The 20,850-nt window shown below is 39.5% G+C and overlaps 1 protein-coding gene across 1 annotated transcript in view; it reads left to right on the forward strand.

The window, feature by feature from the left end:
- Positions 1 to 20,850, forward strand: part of ADGRG2 (adhesion G protein-coupled receptor G2) — a 98,931-nt gene that overhangs the window by 10,015 nt on the left and 68,066 nt on the right. The window contains exon 2 of the mRNA XM_039852289.1: positions 17,184 to 17,228. The gene's annotated coding sequence lies outside the window, so the exon portion shown is untranslated. The remainder of the gene's footprint in view (positions 1 to 17,183; positions 17,229 to 20,850) is intronic.

Raw genomic sequence — 20,850 nt, forward strand, 5'->3', positions numbered from 1 at the left:
ATTTCATATTTCCTCATTCATTCCAGAGAGACTGGGTGTCCATTTCAACAGTCCTGACCCTGACCACTCGAGTACACACCAGCCCTCTTCCAGACACTCGCTGTGCATTTCTCTGCCCGAGAGCCTGCTCTGCCTGCCCATGTTGCAGATTGGGAATGCCCAGGAATTAACACTACCCTCCCCACACCATCACTTCCCACCATGGCAGCAGCCCCAGATGCCTGATGAAAATTAGAGGATAAACAGCCCAGCTCCTTTGCCCATGGGTGGGATAACTCAGACAGGCGGGTGTTCTACACTGGCTCCCAGGACAGAGCTTCAGTTGCCCCCAGTGGTAACTGGCTTGATAACACACCTGTATTCACTGTCAAATTCTCCAACCCCCCCTTCTTCCCCTGCCTCAGCCCCCCACTTCTCCCTACTTTCTCTGTTACTTGGGGACTATCCTAAATAAACTTTTTGCTCTTGAATCTTTGCCTAAGAATTACCTTCTAGAGGAATCCAAACCATGGCTCTTCGAAGCCAACAGTAGGGAAGTATTTTCCCTCATTTTAATAAAACCCCATTAGGAGAAAACAGCAAGGAGCCCTGTGGGGTTTGTTCTAGGGGGGGTTTCACCAGTGTATAGTTATTTTGTTGGCATGACACCAACCATTCAGAAGGCTGGAAATAAGCCCGATAATGGAGAGAATGCTTCCGTGTTCCTGGGCTATTGGGATCATGTCAACAGAGTTGATATTCTGAGCTCCCCAGCAGAGCCAATTCTGGTCTTTCAGACACCTGCCCAGGGGGGCATATCTCTGAGTTCTGCCTCAGAGCCCTTGACCACATCTTGTAGCCCCTGCAAACCTCATCTTTACTGTATTCTACTTCCATGCTCCTCTCTGTAGGCCTTTCTCCCTGGGCATCTCTATTGTGGGCTCTCTGCCCAGCCCCTTGGGACAAGGAGTCCATTTTTGGACCTTAACTTTGTGTGGAGGCCCCTGACATTAAGTTTCAAGGATGTGCCCACCTGTTTTCCAAGCTTTGCATCAATGATCGATGTTCCTCCTAGCTTTATCTTCAGCTTGTCCCCTTCCTCCTGCCTTCTTCCCCAGACTGGAAGTGCATCCAAATCTTGGCATAATTTAAGCCTCTTGGGGCATTTCAGGGCTGCCTGCATTCAAGTGGGGGTTCTTAGACCTTCTATATGTTCAAAAGTATGCTATGACTCAGCATTCTCCCCTCAAGACATTGTATGCGGAATTCCCCTTTCTGTGGTTCCTTAAATGTTTGGAATTCACACCAGGCAGAGATGTTTGGGAGGGTGGCCTGATCTAGCACTCAACCAGATTTCTACAATCATGCTGTATCTCTGCCAGATGTGCTGCCCAGCAGGCTGAACACCCATGCCTTTGGGCCTCTTGGGGTTCCTAATTAGAGACCCTAAGCCCTTTGGATCTGGTATTTTAAGGGTACACACAACATTAACTAGGCTAGCTTTAATGTAAACATCTATGAAAACATCGAGAATGGATGGCTAGGTGACTGCTTCCCTGTGACTTTGTGCTTTCTTCCTCGCTTGCAGACTGCCACCTTCTTGCTGTGTCCTGAAGTGGGAGAGGGAAAGGGAGGGTGGGAGAGGGAGGAGAAATGGAGGGAGAAAGGAAGGGAGAGAGGAGGAGGGAGGGAGAGAGAAAGGGACAGAGGGAGGGAAGGTGAGAAATTGAAAGATAGATCTTTCTCTTCTTATGAAGCCACAGTCCTATTGGATGAGGGCCCCACCCTTATGACTTCATTTAACCTTAATTACCTCCTATATACCCTATCTTCAGATACAGTCACACTGGACATGAGGGCTTCAACATGTAAATTTTGAACCCACATCAGGCAGGGTTGGTCCATAGCAATAACTGTGCTCAGCTTCCTCCACTCTCCCTCCCTAGCATTTCACTTATCCGTTCATCTAACTGAATCCTGAAAGCTACTAGATGTTGCCAGATTACTTTCTTAGGAACAGTGTAAGACACTTCCTGTTGCTTGACATCCTTGCCAACACAGCATAGTCAGACTTTTGAATATAGCTAAAATGATAGGTATGATATCTCTTTTGGTTTCGATTTACAATTCTGATTCCCAGTGTTCACTGGCTATTTAAATTTTATCTTTGTGAAATTCTAGTTCAAGTTTTTTTCCCTTTTTTTTCTATTAGATTGTATTTTTTATTGAATTGTAGATGTTCTTTATATATTCTGGATACTAATTTTTAATGATATATGTTATAATGTCTCCCAGTTTGTGGCTTATTTTTTCATTTTTATGATGTTTTCTGATGAACAAAGTTCTCATTTTTAAGGTAGTCAAATTTCTTCTTTTCTATGTTTTGCACTTTTTGTGTCCCTATCCCAAAGACAAAGATATTCTTCTATATTATCTCTTGAAAGTTTTAAATGTTGGCTTTTGAAATGATTTGTCTAATTGGACTTGAGGGAGGAATCTGTTTGGCTTGTTTTTCCATGTGGAAAACCAGTTATCCCAGGATCATTTATTGAAGAGTTGATCTTGCCCTCCTGAGCTGCATCTACCCTGGCACCTCCTTTGGTATATCAGTGCCTATATATGCATAAACCTGCGTTCAGGCTTGCTCAGATTTGGCTTCCCAGCATATTTGTCTAACCCTGAGTGAATACTACACTTGATTACTGTAGCCTTCTAATGAGTCTTGGTGCTAGTAGGTCAAGCCCTCTTTTCTTGTTCTTTGCCAAATTGTCTTGCCCAATTGCTTTTATAGAAATACCTTAGGATGACCATAAAGTTTCATGAAGAACCTCCTTAAGATTTTGAGTGAAACTGCCTTGAATCTGTAGTATTATACATTTTTTCCAAACTTACTTATACAAAGATTTCTCATTTGCATCTCGCAACAACTTGGGAAGTAGGTTAATATTACCCTCATTTTTCAGATGAGGAAACATATTAGAGAAATTAAATGCCTTGCCTACAACTCACAAAGCTAGTCGATGGCAGAGCCAGGTCTTTTATTCTTTTCTAGCTTTTTCTTTTTTATTCTCTTTTCTTTTGTTGAGAAATAATTCGCATACCATAAAATTCACCTTTTAAAAGCATACAATTCAATGGTTTTTAGTATATTCACAGAGTTGTATAACCATCACCACTACCTAATTCCAGAACATTTTCATCACCCCAAAGAGAAGCCCTACACTCCTTAGCAGTCACCGCCCATGGCCACCACCTCTTCCCCAGCCTCTGGCAACCACTAATCAACTTTCTGTCTCTATAGATTTGCCTATTCTGGACATTTTATATAAATGGAATTATGCAATGTGTGGCCTTCTGTGTCTGGCTTCTTTCACTTAGCATCATGTTTTCAAGGGTCTTCCATGTGATGACTCAAAACTTCATTCCTTTTTCTTTTCCGTCATTATTTTTTTCTTCTCTTCATTTTCACCTTTTCTTTTTTTATTCCATTACTATTCCTTCATTCCTTTAGTCCTTTACCCCAGTCTTTTAACTCGAAGTCCAGTGCTCTTTTCACAGTTACATATTAAATCAATCAGTAAGCGAGAATTTTCTTCCTTTAAGAAGTTACTCATGAGCCTAACAACAAAGTTCTCCAGCCTCGCTGCCTGTTGGCATGCAGTAGGTACTTGAATATTGAGATCATAGTTCTTTCGAAGGATCTTGCCAATGTTGTTCACTCTATGCTAAGCAAAACTTGCTAAGCACTGTGTCTGGAAAGCTGAATATTGTTTAGGTTGTGAGCTGTGCATTAGATATGCTCACTTGCTTTTGTAGAGGTAAAGTAGTGTTTTCTTCCAGCAAACATCAGGTAACATCAGTTGAATATGTTATATAGATCTTGGTTTGAAAGAGTTATATGAAGCACCCTATGCAAAGATCCTCTCTTTAGAAAAGTTCTATTCAGTTAAGCAATATTTTGCTATTAGCTTTAACCATGAGCTTTAATTGAACTATGGAAAAAAAATTAGAACTATAATTTGCCAAGCCCTGAACTAAACTAGGCACAGATATGTTTTCCCGCAAAGCCTGCTGAATCAATTCCTTATCACTCCCAGTGAACAACTGAATCCACTTTTGCTAGGGTTGGGGAGAAAATTAAACACACACACACATAGACACACACACACACACACACACACACACACACACACACACACACACAGACATAATTCGTTGATCTCGAACGAACCACAAACTATTATCTTAACTAAAGCTAAATCAAGCCAATAATTTCTTTAGATTTTAACCAGCTATTTTGGAAATTTTTATAAGATTTTAGTTCACAACACACAAAATTTGTTTTGGAACTAATCCTTTTCCCTTTGCCTACAAGGAACCACAAAGCGGAATTTGAGTTCATTTGCAGTCGTTTTTCTTCCTCTAGGTTTTCAGATATAATTCTCTTTCTTTGTTTCCTTTTATTTTACTTGCCATGGATTTGCCTTTCTTTCCCAATAGTATGTCCAACTCCTTTAAAATCTTTCCATTCATTCATCCATGCATTCTTTCAACAAATATTTATAAAGTTCCTACTATGTGCCAGAGACTCCTCTAGGCATTGGGGACTCAACAGTGAACCAAACAGACAAAACTTCTGCCTTCAACAAAGCTTATTTTCTAATGGAGGAAGCAGATAAAATTTACACTATATCAGTGATTAGTGCTATCTATGGAGGAAAATGAATTAGAAAAGAGACACACAGAGCACTGAGGGGTTGCAATTTTAAATACCATTTCTCTAGGTCAGTGGTTGGCGAACTATGGGTTTGTGGCCCTCCACTTATTTCTGTACATAAAGTTTTACTGGCACACAGCCATGCTCATTTGCAAATTGGCTGTGACTGCTTTCATGCTGCAACAGCAGAGTTCAGTAGTTGCAACAGAGACCGTATGGGTTGCAAAGCCTAAAATATTCACTATTTGGCCTTTTACAGAAAATATTTACTTTTTGGCCCTGTGCAGAGAAAATGCAGATTTTTACATATGATAACTTTCTATAGAATTAATATCTATGATGTACTTTTCAGCTTCTAAAGTATTTTCACAAACATTGCATCGCTGAGTGTTGCAGCAGTGTTGTTGTAAGGTAGGTCTCAGTAGCTTTGTTTTACAGATGACTGAACAGACGCTTGGAGAGGTTGTAAAGTGATGGTGTTTAACTCTAGAAGCTGGTGCTTTTTCCAGCCTAACCTCCTACTTCTGATAAATATAACCCAGGTTTCTAGCGCCAGGAGCTTCCTAGCATAAGAAACACAGAAAAGCAATACTGTGTAGGTATCAAGAGGGTGGGCTCTGCAGCTTGGCTGTCCAAGTTCAAACCCTTGCTCTGCCACTTACCTCTGTGACTTTAGGCAAGTTATTAAACCTTTCTGTGCCATGCCTCAGTTTCCTTTTCTATAAAGCAGTTATAATAGTATGCCTTCTGGGTAGGGTGGTGATATATCCCAGTTTGCCTGACACAGTCCTGATTTATGCCTGTCTGCTCTGCATTAATAGTGTCTCACGTAACTTTTAGGTGCCCCATCTTGACATTAAGTTATACATGTGCCCTAGCTAGAGTCATTGTAGGGACTGAGTTAGTATAAATAAAGCACTTAGAATCCTGTCTGACCATAGCCTTCATTTACTAGACTTTGGCTATCATTTCTTATCTTAATGCCATGCCAACCCATCACTTAATTTTCGTCTGACTTATTGCTTGGTTTCATTAAGTCCAGACTGATTCCTATCGATTTTGTGTGACCAGGTAAATAGGCCATCAAGGATCCTTCTTCTAGGATGCAATGTCTTCTGCCTGCAGTGCTCCTCCAGCGAGCCTCCAGGCTCAATCCCTGACTCCTTCAGCAGGTCTTAGCTCAGATGTCTTCTTCTCATGACACTTTTGCAGGCCACCTTTCAAAAATTGCTCCTTTCCCCCAGACACTTTGTATCTACTTCCTTGCTTTAGTTTTCGACTTAATACTTATTACTAACAATGCAGATTCTATAGAGCAGCTAAGAATATTTTTAGTGCAGTTTTGTTCTGCTGTTACTTGGATAGAAAAAAAGCCCATAAAATTCACTATGCCTGTGAGATTTATTTTTCTCATTTTAAAAATAATGTGTCTTTATCATTAATTACAGAAAACCACAATGAAAAAATGACAATCCACCCATAGTCCCACTCCTTCCCCTCGAGTTGACATTTTGAGGTGTATTAAGAAGAAAGCAATTTTACACAAGCTCTAGAGAGAACGCATTTTCTAGTCTAATCATATAATTTTATCTAAACAGCTTATAAGCAAATAAAGGTTTACTATGTTCTCTAAGAATTATAATTTTGATTCCTTTAAGATAAATTTTTCTCCTCCATATTTTCATTTGAAACCTGTCTGAGAGAAAATATCAAAGCACTGGTCCAGTCTAGTCTCATCTCTAGAAGCAAAGAAAAATTGTGGCAGAGCAGTTGAGTGAAAAGGAATGTTCTGCCACTTGGAGTTAAGGTTTCCTGGTGTGTTCAAAAAGTATTAGCCTGACTCTGGTCAACATGATCGTCTTAATAAAAGTGACGATCTATTCTTTTTAATAGAGAGCAAGTTGCACATTTTTTGTCATTGTCTTGTCTAAGAATATAATTCGTGTCCCAATAACTGTGAGATGGACATTGTTGATACTGTCTCCATTTTACAGTTGAGGAAGCTGAGGCACACAAAGAGATTGAGTTACTTGCCCTAGGTTTTAGGGGCAGCAAATGGCAGAGCCAGAATTCAAAGGCAGGGACTTATGCCCCTTGAAATACTCTGCCACTTGCTTTGTGGGTGGGCAAGGAGAGACCTTTCTTTCCTATGGCTGATATTTAGCAACAATTCACGAGGAGTTAGGAAGTTACTGAATATTCATTCCTGAGGAACTCCACTAGCTATAACCTGACTTTACCATATGGGTTCATTTCCTTTCAACCTGACCTTTCCAATGAGAAACCAAGAGACCAATTGAAATATTCTGTTTTATATACACCTTGTGATTTTTTTTTACTGTAAAAATTTCCATCAATTCCTGAGACTAACCTGTGTGACTGTTATACTTTTGATGAGAGAAATAATGTTATTATTTTTCTCAGCATTTTATTCATCACTCTAGTTGAGTCATTAGTTTCACCAGTAGAATGTTTTTGGCATTCCATTCGTTGATGGGCAAAGTGCAGATTGTTGGTTGAGGTCTGGGTGGCAGAAGGACTTGTAGGAGCTGCCTCTGGAGAGTGGCTTTTCTGCTGTCAAGTTTGCTAACCCCCTCATAGGGTTGAAGATCAAACTAATTAGTCACACATAATATCACACTGCTTTCCCTGTAGTGTATTAAAGTGAGTTACAGACCTTGTAACAGACAAACCCAGTGCACCTCACGGTTCATGCAGACTCCTCAGTCTTGTGGCAAGTGATTAGCTTTGGGAGTCATTTCACTCATGTGGTCTGCTCTTGTTTCCCCAAAATATCCGGGGAGTTGGTCTCTTACTGCAAGGGAAAAAAATAATACTCCTACACTTGGAACACCTCAGTTTTGGAAAAATCATTTAAAAAAATACTGCGAAGCCACCCATGCTGCATCAGTGCTGGTAGGTCATTTGGGAAAAGGCAGAGTCCAGACACTTGTGGGAGGTAGGATTTTTATGGGCTGTTTGTGTGTCCAGTTTTGCAGTCTTCACAGGACTCCATTGGGGCTATCAATGAAAACCATTGAACCTGTCAACTTGTTGTTTGCCAGGTCTCCTGGAAAAACACACTGACAAATCTCAGCACTGGGCGAGTCAAAGAGGATCATTCTAAAATAAGAAAATGGATGGCCCTGCTCTGGTGTGAGGCCAGGGCTTGGTGTCACGGCCAAGTTCCCTGGTGAGAGAGGAGTTTCCACCATCGTAGGCTTTCCCCACCCTACCTCACACCATTCAGTCTGCAAAAATAACTCCACTTCCGGTGGAGCCAAGTAGTCATTTGAAGGCAATGTAAGCAAAAGGAGCAGGTAGTGTTGATGTTTTAAGAGAACACCCTGATGAGAGGATGAAAAAAATGAGAAGGGCACTCCGCAACTGGGAGATTTTCCTGGATATAGGAGAGCTGCTTGGAATGGCACTGCTTTTCAGTTTCTAAGGAGATCGCCTGACTGAAATCAGTTTGAGAGGCTAGGAAGAGAGAATTAGAGATACTGAGTCTGGCCAACCCCTGAGCAGGTTCAGTTAAGGACAAGTTGCAAGGAAAAACTTTGCTTTCTTGAAGGATAGTTATGGTTTCTCCTCTTCATGGATAAGAGTTCAGAATGGAACATGACTCCCTTTTCTATTTAGGCAGTAAAGAGCCATGTTTGTGGTTTGATAATACAAATGTGAAGGCCATAGGACCTAGTTATTTGTTTCCTAGTTCTCCTCTTTGGTTTTGATCTCCTCTAATGTATACGGTCCTCGAATCTGTTTTTCTTTGTGAGAGGAGGGGAATATAGAGTACCATGTTGTCAACTGTGGTCTTGGCTGTTAATACCTCTTAGCCTCCATGGAACAAGCAGGGTCTCTAAATGAAAATATTGCTAAAAATTCTAAGACACAAGGCCAACTAGAAATTCCTCCTCTCCCTCTCCGCAGACCTCTTGGGCTAGATTATGGTTCAGGATGAGTTCATGCAACAGGTGCAAGGACAGAATTTTAAGATGTTGGGGAGTAGGGGGCAAGGCTGGAAGGCAAGAACAGAAAAGAAAGGCCTGTGCACTCACCACTCAAAGCTCCAGGACTGCTCTTCGTACACTTATCTATGCACCTTCCCTGGCAGCCTAGGGAGCATTTGTCCTCACTTTTGGGCTTGCCCTTCCTTCCTCCTCTTGCCTTTGACCCTCCTCATCCTCTCCAGGCTTGACTCTAAGTTCATCTTTTTAAAGCTGGTCTCTGGTTAATCCTACCCTCTTCTGGTTTCTTCATTCTGTGCCCCCTCAAATTAGGCCTTGACTGTCTACTATACTGTTTTTTGTTGTTGATGTTGATACCTGACTCATTTTCATGCTGTCTTTCAGGGACTGGTGTGAGGGGGAAAAGCTGAGAATTGATTTTAACTCTGTGGATATGACATGTGACTATGATGACCAAAAGCATTTTCAGGATGCATCCCATATACTTGTAACCTAGCAACAGTGTGATGCTGGGACACTGTGGGGGATGGGATGGAGAGCTGTGGATTGGACTACTAGAGGAGTGGTGGCTGTGGTGGGAAGGCACGCTGGACCAGTTGTGGAGAAGTGAGATGAATTGGGTTCTAGGCCACACCCGGCCACTTACCAGCTCTGAGCTTCACTTGACTCAGCTGAAATCTGGGCACTGCCTGACCTTCTCTCATCCATAATATCCAATCCAGACCCAAGTCCCATCAATTCTCCCTTCCAAATACTTCTCAGATATGTCTCTATCACATCACCACTAACAACCACCACCACCGCCATTATCCTCATCCAAGCTAGTTTCTCACCTCAAATACTATAATCACCAGTATACAGCTGGGCAAAGTATTGCTCACACGCCAAATCCCACCAGCCTCTCTATTTGTTTTTGTCAATAAAGCTGCATTGGAATGCAGCCATGCGCATTCATTTATATTTTGTCTATGGCTGTTTTCTTGCTAGTGGCAGAGTTGAGTAACTGCAACAGATCTTACAGCCTTCAAAGCTGGAAATATTTACTATCTGACTTTTTACAGGAAATATTTGCTGATTCCTGGTATCAAAGGGAAAACCGATTTTTATAATTATTTTGAATCTTCCTCCTTTTCTGAACTCTAATTCCCATTATATTTCAGTAGATCTTCGTGTGTATATGTGCGTATGACATAAACAAATCTATCGTCTCCCTTTTCTTGATTATACCTCTTACTTTGGATATTTGTTTTATTAATTGCTCAGACCTTGAGAACAATGTTTGAGACTAGAGAGCAATAATTGCAAACTGGAACCCCACTTCCACTCTGTTCTCCTCCAATCCATTTTCCACTTAACTGCCAGAACAATCTTGTCAAAATGTGAATACATCACAGTCTATTTAAAATCTTGTTGTGACTTTTCATTGCTCTCAGAACAAGACACAAATCCTCCCCTTGGCCACCAAGACCTAGTGTGAGCTGAGCCTCGTTTGGTCCTCCAGCTTCATCTCTCAGAGTACTCCCCCTACCCATCTGTGCCTTGCCCACTCTGGCCTTTCGTCCTTACATGGGCCAAACTCCCTCCTGCCAAAGTGCTTTTGCACATACTGCTTCTTTTATTTGATATGGTCTTTTTCTGCCTCTTTGCTGGGTTAACTCTGCCCACTTATCCTTCCGATTTCAGCATCACTTCCGCAGGGAAGCCGCCCTGACCCCCTGGGTCAAATCCCATTATCTTCGTCTGCAGATCCACATGCTTTTCTTGGTGGCGCTTATCACAGTTGCAGTTTTGCATTTCTTGCTGTTAGGTTTTGTATCATATCTTTTTTCCTTACTGGACAATAAGCTCACTGAAGGCAGGACTTATTTTACTTTCCAGTATATCCCCAGTACCTACCATGGGGCTAGGAATTTGCCTGGTGGCTACTCTGTTAATATTTGTGAGTCACCTGGGATCATGTATGCGAAAACATTTTTTCTACCATAAATCACTGTACAAATGGAAGGGGTTATTACTATCAAGAAAAGATGAGGAGAAAAAGTAGTTCTTTTTAAATGGGGATGTCCTATAGACAATTTTAGAACATAGAAAGGGAGATATTGGAAGATGCTTGAGGCAAAAAAAAAAAAGCCTTCCTTTGCTCTGCCAGAAGACAGCATTGAGAAATTGAGAAATTTTTTAGAAATGTGTCCCAGAGGGTGTACTTCTAATTTGTACTTGTTGATGTAAGCTGTTAAAATCTCTGTCCACCTGACATTTTGGTGATTAGTTTTGAAATGCATTCATTCATGCACCTAGAGAAGAGAACTTCTCTAGGGAATCCTAAGGGAGAAAAAAGTCCCACTTAAAAATCATTTAGAAAAATGAATATTTATCTAACTCTGACATCTAATTTGAACTCTCTAAACATTAATGTTGTAACCACAAACCAATGGCAGGTTCCAGGACACCAGGGAAAAGTATGCTTTTAAAATGTCTGAAAAAAAATCATTCAGGGAAAAAAATAAGTTATAATGGGAATAAAGTACAGACTATAAATGTGGAAGAGGAAGAAAGGCATTTTAAGAAATGACCTTCTGGCTTCTGAGTTGTACTGAACTGTTTGATGTCATTAGCAAGATGATCCTATTGATTTTCTTTGATTTGTATAGTAAACAAATGGAAACATAAGCATTTTACCACTCACAGTACATTGTTTCCTGTAGTTATAAATATATTTTCTGCTCAAGTAGCTTGGGCAGCCAGGGCAGCCATGTGAGGGAAGGGATGTTAGGCTATATACCCCTTAACCCTTGGCTTGAAAGGCTCATTTTCTTAATACACTTCCCCTATGGTGGCAAGGAGCAATGGGTAGAGGGGAGGGCTAGCATACACTTCAGTGGTCCACTCACCAGGTCACAATGATAAATGACTCTCCCAGGAAAATAATCACCACCAAATGCCCAGAGATGGGCTACAAACTGCCAAGAGTCCACTCTATGGCCTGCTGGTCCACAGAAACATCTTGCTGAATCACTTTATGAGTGGGGCTCATAGACCATGCAAGGTCTGCAGAGTCTGCTTATGAGGGCTTCAGAGCCAGTGGGTTGGAAGAAAATGAGGCAGGCTTTGAATTTGAACTAGCCCAGGCCAATGTCTTATACCCAGTGGGCCCTTAAATGGGTACTTGTAGTTCTTGTAGAAAGAAAAGAAGAAAGAAGCATTGGGAGAATGAAGGGTAGATGGAGAGGAAGAGAAAGAATGAAGAGGAAGGAAGGAAAGAAAGAAGGTATATAAGTTAGCTTTTTCTATGACACGAAACATCCCAAATTTGGGGGCTTAAATAAAGCCACAGCCATTTCATTAGTTTCCAGTTCCTGAGTCTGCAATCTGTGCTGGGCTCAGCTGGATAGTCCTGCCGGTCTCAGTTGGGCTCACTCATGCACGTGTAGTCAGCTGCCAGTCAGCGAGATGACTGTCTTTGGGGTTTGGCACGAAGGCGGTGACTGGGCATGTGACTTTCTCCATCTGGCAGGCCAGTTCAGCCTTGTTTGCAAGCTTACATGGTGGCTTGGGGTTCCAGGAGCATCAAGAAAGAACAAACTTCCATGCTCAAGCACTTTTCAAGCTTTTGCTAGCATCACATTTGCTAATGTCCCATTGGACAAAGCAAGTGGCAAGGCTGGCCCACATTCAAGGGGTGGAGAAACAGAGCACCTTTTGATAGAAGGAACTGCAAAGTCACATTACGTATGGACAGGCAATCTGGGGTAGGGAGAACTTAGGGCCAGTTTTGCAATCTACCACTTAAGAGAAAGAGCTAGAAATTTCTCATGCTGGCAAGGTCGGCAGAGACACAGCAGTGTAGAGGTTGAGTATGAGGCTCTCACACTGAATTAAAAAAACGATATTAATAAATTGCCAAGTTCCTATCTTCCATAGTTTATCTGTCAAATAAGGCTCGATAATAACGTAACTTCTTACTCATTTCCAGTGGGAACAATAAAAACTTTATAGGCAAAAGTTTCCTCGTCTTTTACTCCCTGGATTAGACTAAGGAGCAGTTAAGTGTTCAGTACGTCTCAAGTGGCAAATAAATTTGGAAACAGAAAAATTTTAATGCACCAGCCTTAATTTTTAGCCCAAGTGTCAAATATATAACAAAAACTTAACAAAGGAAAAACTGACACGGTGGTTTTCTTATCTACTTGGTAGGGCCCATCCTACACACATAATTGTTTCTTCCACATCTATTTATTTTTTTAGTCGTATTTTATTTCATTTATTGAAAATACAATATCAAATTATTTTAAATAGAGGAAAATGCCCAGCACTTGTTGCTACCCAGTGGAAAAAGAAGTTAAGAGTTAATTAGAAAATTTCAGGCATGGAAATTGGGATTGATGTAAGGTTGCAGTAATTACCTAAATTCAGTGTTCCTGGTGAAGTGTTTTCATACAAATGGAAGAAAGTTTACCTCTAGTTAACTTTGTGTGACTGCAGCTTAATGTAAGACTTGCATTTAAAAAAATCGAGTATGTAAGTGTTCTTTTTGTGAAATAGCAAATTAATGCTCTAAGAAAGAATTGGTATGTCCTTGCTTATGCATTTACTTTTAAGGTGGTAATTGTTCCCACCCTAAAGAAAGTCATGCTGTTTTGAAACACCTTTAGTTCTACCATGTTGGGTGGTCTTTAATACTGTTCCCTGTCTCTAGCTCTTGGCAGAAGTAACCAGCAACATTCTAGCCCCTGGAATATGTTTAGCAAGCCTCAAGCTAGGTAAAAGGAGAGAAGGAAAAGAGGAAATGTGTAGGATGAAGGAGAGTAGAAGACGGAAAGAGAGAAAGAGAAGACAAGAGAAAGAGGAGGAGAAAAAAGAAAGCTCTCAGTGCTTCAGAAAAAATAACGTGGTGCCAGCAGTTGCAAGAGGTCCACCAGCTGCTTTTCCTGGCCTAGTTCATGCCACATCAGCATGCAGCCTCACTAGAGTGACTAAGAGGTCATCTTTTTAGATGTTTCAAAAAGCAATTCCAAAAACTCTCTCAGCCACTTTTACAATATAACAATGATCAAACCAGCATATTTTTCCTGCCGTTTAATAAATTCCTTGGGCTGTGCTTTAAACCACCTTTTAGGCACCATCTCTGCCCATGGTAGAGATGGAAAACACCTAGTTGCCATCTTCTTTCTGTGAGTGCCTTGTATACATAGTGGATATTATTCATAATCCATCACAACCTCCATCTGGACATGCAATGTGGATTTTTCCCAGCTTGTTCACAGACTCTATTTTTCTTATGTTCCATCAGGTTTCTGCTCCATGTCTCCATGGTCCCTTCTGGCAAGTCTCTGCTTTACTCTTTATGCTTCAGAAACATCAAACTGATTCTGAGTCATGCCCACTCCATGCCAATCTTTGGCTCTATATTTTGGTTTAGGCCATTTCCTCTCTTTGGAATGCTCTTTCCCATTTCTTCACATAAAGAGAGTCGCACATCCTTCCAGAGGCAGCATGACCGTTACCTCCCTAGGGAAACTTCCCTGGATCCATTTCCTTACACCAGATTAGGTGCCTTTCCTCGGAGCTCCTATCATACCTGTGACAAAGCCTGCAGCTGGTTCATATGGCACTTCCAGGAAGTCTGGCATTCTGGATGCAGCCTCTCTGAGAGGTTCCTTTGAGAGCTTCCTCTGCACTGGAGAGGGCTCGAAGTACATACAGAGATAATTTCCTTCTCACCCAAACCACTTGTACAGTCTGCTTGTTTTTTTCCCCTGGTCATTCTGGTACTGCCCTGGATTTTAGCCAGCTTGGTAAATAGAGGAAGTTGGATGCATTTCCAACCTTCTGATGTCATAGTTTGGTGGCAGTCGGCAACTGTGGAAGATTTCAGTTAATCCTAGCAATTGAATTTGCTGTTCTCTGAGAATCTTCTCTGTTCCATGCCATGTCTTACATAAGTCAGTATAGTTCCTTTCGTGACTTACCCTTTTCTTTCAGTGATTTAAGAAGCCCAAACACTGGCAATCACTATGTTTTGTTTCTGGAGTGCTGGTGCTGCTCGGATCCTGATTCCTGTTTAGTTTCTCTAGGAGATATAGGATGGTGGGTGTGCGGCAGCGACGGTGGCAAGGAGACATCTGGAGGCTGAAGGATGTGCAATTCTTTAATTAACTTTAGGCTCTGTGTCCATCAGGTATTTTCACATCATTGCTTTTGACATTCTTTTCCACAACTTGCTCAAGTTGAGTTCCTGCTCCCCGGCTGAAAAGCTGTTTTCTTGGCTCTAAGACCAGAAATCTTTGAGCTCTCAATGGGGCCTTTCTAATTAGGTTAGAGCAGGGCCAGGGGAGGTGGCATCCAGCTGAGCAAGTGATGGCATTACCTCCCAGTTAGCCTCCCTCTGAGCTTGACTTAAGAGTTCTTGTTTGGAGAACCTAAATGAGTTGGCCCTCCTTCTGTTCTGCTTTTCTTCCCTAGAAGAAATATATTTAATTGTATAAGTAATACATGAATACATGTCTGTTGTTCTATGGAGTAAAAATTTGGATTTGTCTTTTCCCCTGTCACACTTCTATCTGTGGAGGCTTGATGGGTTTCCTTCAAGGTTTTTTGTATGAATTCACACTTGTCACTATAGAATAAGCATACAGATATATAGCTTTGCTTGTTTCTTAACATCCTATATATATATTATTATTATTAAGAAACTTAATTTTTTCACTTGACTTATATGTATTGACAATTGCTATATGTCAATACTTAAAGATTAACTTCATTTTTTTAAAAAGCATTGCATAATATTCCATAATGTGGCTAAACCATCATTTATTTAACTATTTATCTATTGATAGATACTTAGGCTTTCTTTCCCCCTCCCACAAAGTTGCAATGACAATGTTTATTTGTATATTTTTATGTATATGTCAACATTTTGATAGGGACAATCTCTGGAATTAGAATTCTGGAACAAAAGGTGTGCACATTTAAAATTTCAAAATGTAGTTAAATTATTTTCCCAAAGTTTATTTTTCTATGACAGTGTATGCAAGTGTTTATTTCCCCACATGCTTTCCAGCTTTGGATATTATTAAACTTTTTAATTTTTTTCATCCAGTGGGCAAAGCATTTCACTATTGTTTGCCCTATTTTTCCACCTGAAAGTGTTCCAAAGGAGAAAAGAGAGCCTCATGTTGTTTATTAATAAACCGGATTATCGGGAACCATTAAGTGTGCTTTTTTTTTTTTTGTGGTTATCAATAAGGTTTTGGAAGAAGCAGTGTACTTGAGTTGTGAAATTTCATCAAAAATCCCTATGTAGAAAATCCTTATTTACACAAATGTGAAATGAAATTATTGCCTTACTCAAGTCACACTCAATTTGTTTCTTTGTTTGATTATTTTAATGTTTTTCAGTTGTTAATTCTACATTCATTCCACATAGAGCATTGGGACATGTGTTTGTAATTTTCTCATCCTACAACTGGATAATGTGCTTGGACTTCATTTTTGTCTTCTTTAAACATCGCTTAATGAAATTTCTCTGATATATTGGGCTTTAATTTATTAAGAACTCTTTTTTTTCCTCTTAAAGAACTCATTGTGATCAATAGAAACTCATCCTAACTCCTTATTCTTTGAATTCATATTCTGGATTTCTCCTTGAGCATTGAACTTCTGTCATAAAAGTATTGACTGAAGCTAGGTCAGCTGGTTCTAAGATCATCCTATGTGTTGTTTCTTCTTGCAAATCTTGATTTGAAAATCATTATGTCTCTATTTCACATGAGAGGATACCACTGTGTGAAGTGACTGTCATCTTTGAATTAATAGCTGTACCAATGTTTTGGTTTTGAAGTAAAGCATGATGGAATATTCTGTAAGATACAAGTCATGCTGTCAACAATGCTCTCTGCCTTGGGTAGGTACACTCTTTGCTTTCCCTAGTGTGCGTTTGCCTCGTCCTTCACTCTTGTCATTGCCAGTGCCCTCGCCTCCCTTTTCAACTCTGAGCCAAGTTTAATAATCAATAGAAAGTTATTTATTTAGCCCCTATATGGAGAAAGAATTCTGCCTCTGGCTTTGGAAGCACAAGTGACATAAATGACCCACTCCTTAAAATCAAAGACTTTAGGTTCTAGGGAAGTTAAGTCACAAAAACATGAAAAATTATCTAACAAGGCATGGTCTCTATAAAGGACCACCCCTCTCCAGATCCGATCACTTTATTGTCTAGTGTCCCTATGATACTGTTAATGAAGCCTGAAACTGAGCAGTAAAATGCTACTAAAACGTTAACAAGATCATCCTCTAAACTGGCTTTGGCTTGTTTTCTAGATTATAATATGTTCCTTAAGAGCAGAGTTTGCATCCTCCATTTCTTTTGTAACTTTGCTGCCTAGTTCAAGCTTTGGTATATAGTAGGGGGTCTGTAGGGCCTCTGCTTGATGGACTGACTGCAGTATTCAAGCATTATGGTGCCAAGAAGGTCCATTTTCCATTGATCTAATTTTCTTTTCTTCTTTCATTTTCAGATTTGTAAAGAGTTTCTCCATCATTTCTTCTGAATTTCCTGTCAGGTGAGTGAAGCTATTTCTAAATGATAATGTTGTAGAAATGATGAATATTGAGCTGCTTTTTTTTCTTTCAAGTCCTGTTCCCCACCTCCTGTTCATTCCAAATCCCCATCCCTTTAATTGCTGTATTCTTGTTTGTTTTGTTTTTAACTCTTCACTCCCACCCTCTTGAAACTTTCTTTTCTTTAGATATTTTCTTTTTCTTAGAGATTCTATTGTTGACTCATTTCTTCTCAATAATCCAATTGTTTTTGAATAATTTTCAGTAATGGGTACAGATTTTGAAATGACATGGTACAGTAAAATCTGGGGAAGGAGAATGATCATTTATCTAGAACTCTGAAATTCTGTTTCACTATTTCCCCTTTTCTTCTCTTTGGACTGGCTTCCCTATCCTCTGACAACTCTTCTCTTATTTTGAAATGGACCATCGAAGTGTTCTCTCTCTTACCTAAAGTGCTGTGCACATGCAGCTTTCAAGGGCTCCTCCGAACCAAATTTCTGCTCCCACCTTCCTTCTACATAGAAATTCTGAAGCCACTACTAATTTACACTTCCTGTTTCCTTTGAGAATCAAAAATAGTGGTTATTTCTGTGACTTTGCTGATATAAATAACAGAAATCTTATAACCAATACAAATATTTATTATAATTATAAATTATAATTACCCTATTATAATTTAGAGGATAAAAACACCATTATTACAATAAATGCTAATAGTTTATTGTTATAAATAAGGTTAAAATACTTGAGCAGGGCCACAGAGCTAACAAATGGCCAAGCTGGGACTTGAAGTAGGAGTTGGCCTGATGTGATGACAAAAGCAAGAAAGGGCTCAGAATATTGGTGGGTGGCTCGCTTTCCCTTAGTACTTCACTTCCTCTCAAACATGATCTCCTGATGATACAAACCATGTGCTTCTGCCTCATCCCTGTCCCATCCTCCAGTGTAGATGAACACCCTGAAGATGCTTTTAAGGAGAGTCTCTTTTTCCTTTTCTCTACACATTGATAGAATTATTGTGCAGGAACAAATTCCAGACCCAATCAATTTTAAAATGTTTTTTGACTGCCTGATGTGCATGGAGTTGGGTGCTGTGGGAGTTGGGGTGATGTGGAAACCAAGTCTGTATAGGAGAGGATATTGTGTTCTGGTGCCTTATTTTGTTTTTAGGACAAGTTGGGTCTCATGGACCATGAAGAGAAAGTGTCTTTTAAGTCGAAAAAAATCACTATTTATTTGGCCACACCAATGACCAATGAATCTAAGTAGTGGCTGTAAGCTCTTGAGGGCAGGAAAGATATCTTGATATCTTGATATCTTGAGGGCAGGAAAGTTGGGGTGATGTCTTGTTTATCGTATCTTGAGTCTGTAGCATAGTACTTTGCATGTAATAGAAGCTCAGTAAATATTTGTAAACTAGATGAATGAATGTAGAAAATAATTCTAAAATCTATTTACATTTAGCACTGGAGTATACTATAAACTTGTCTTCTAAGTATACTTGTAGTAATAGCTAACACTTCTTGACTGTATTAAGACCTTCATTATATAATCTCACTTCATCCCCACAGGAACACTGTGAGATAGATCCAATCATTATCTCCATTTTTTTTTCAGATGAAATTTAAGTCCAGAGAGATTAAGTAACAGGCCAAGGTTGCACTGTCAGTGGTGGAGTTTGGATTTGAAGGCAGACAGATGGTTCTACCATGCATGCTCTTGTACCCTATGCTATTCTGCTTGTTTGTATTGTCAAACATAGTTATTACGAGCATTGGGAGAGGATCCTGAAGAGTGAGAGGAGATAAAATAGGCTTTCATTTTGCCTTGGGTAATTCACACATGGGTAATCAAGCCAATGGTAGACTGTAGGAAGACAGTGGAGAAATTTGGAGATGAGTGAGGGAGTCAAAATATAACACCTTTTACCAGGTTTTATGAGTATTTCTTTAAGTGCATAATTTATTTCTAATCTTGCACATCTGATATTGATTCACTTGTTTTATTGAATAAACCTTTTTTTTCTGCATTAGAAATCACTTAATGCTTATTAAGAAAATCATTTTGCACTATAAAGACCAAACAAATCATTTTCCTTCCATTCGCTTCTAGAGACGTGAAAGCTTCATATTACAATCATGCCTTCTACTTCACCATTGACTCTACTTTGTGCTCTGACAAATGACACACAGAGCTGCTATTTGGGACTTCATATTCAGCACTTAACAATTAACCCAGTTTCTGTCATCTTTAGGACTTTGGGGGGTGGGGAGCATATGGGATGTTGTTTCTCTTACTACAGCATTGCTGGCTTTAGTTCTTGGTGACTTTATCTTCAAAAAATTTTGTTGGTTAAGTTGGTTCCTTTTGTCCTATATTTATTCGAATTACCCCAATTTACAAGATTTGAAATTGCTGCTAGACATTTTTGTGAGCATTCCAGAGAATTCTATAAACAAACTCATTTGATTTATAAAATGGGTAAAAATGTGAGGCCTTTCCTTGTCAGGTTTTGGCACCAGGGATATGCTAGCCTGATAAAAATGAGTTAGGCTAAGCTCTTTTTCTCTATTTGAGTTCTTGTGAGATTGGAATTCTTGTTCTTTAAGTATTTGAAAGAATCGCCAGTGAAAATATCTGGCCCTAGAGTTTCCTTTGCAGGAAAATCTTTGAGACTTTTAATGGTTATACATCTGTTCAGTTTTATTATTTCTTCTTGATCCTTTCTTAGCAAGTTATATATTTGTTCTGTTTCTATCTAGAGTTTCAAAATTAATGAATAAAGTTGAAAGAATTTGCCTGTTTCTATCTAGAGTTTCAAAATTAATGAATAAAGTTGTCCCTAAGATCCTTTTATCTTCCTTGATTATAGCATATTCAGTTACATTGCTTTTTAAATTCTTTCTATTGGTTATTTGTTTACACTCTCTCTTTTTCTCCTCCTCTTTCCCTTCTTCTCTTCTTTCCTCCTTCTCTCCTCCCCTCCTCTTAATTTTGTCAGAATTATCTTTACAAAGAACAACCTTGGGTTTGTTAATAACCTTTGTTTTATGTCTTTTTTTTCTATATCATTTAATGCTTTTATTTTTATTATTTCCTTCTCCTTCTTTGCGTTTATTATTTTTTTTATAAACAACAGAAATTTATTTCTCATATTTCTGAAGGCTGAGAAGTCCAAGATCAAGGCACCAACAGATTTGGTGTCTGGTGAAGGCCTGCCACCTGGTTCCATAAACAGCATCTTCTAGCTGTAACCTCGCATGGCAGAAGTGGTGAGGGATCTCTCTGGGTTCTTTTATTAGAATACTAATCCCATTCATGAGGGTTCTTTGGATTTATTTTGCTGTTCTTTTTCAAACTTCTCAAGAAGCTTAACTTATTAATTTTAAGCAGTTCTCTTTTTCTATTATGTATATTTAAAATATAAATTTCATTCTAAAGATCTTTAGCTGTATCCTCATGTCTTGATATATGTTTTTATTATTGATCAAGTCAAATACTTTCTAATATATGTTATGACTTCTTTGACCCATAAGTTATTTGTTAAATAACAATTTAACGTTTTTGTTATTACAGCTTAATTATGTTGTGGTCAGAGAACATTCTCCTTTGCTTTTTCCA

Source organism: Pteropus medius, unplaced genomic scaffold (assembly GCF_902729225.1).
Source record: "Pteropus medius unplaced genomic scaffold, Ma_sr-lr_union100, whole genome shotgun sequence".
In the NCBI taxonomy this organism is placed as follows: Eukaryota; Metazoa; Chordata; class Mammalia; order Chiroptera; family Pteropodidae; genus Pteropus; species Pteropus medius.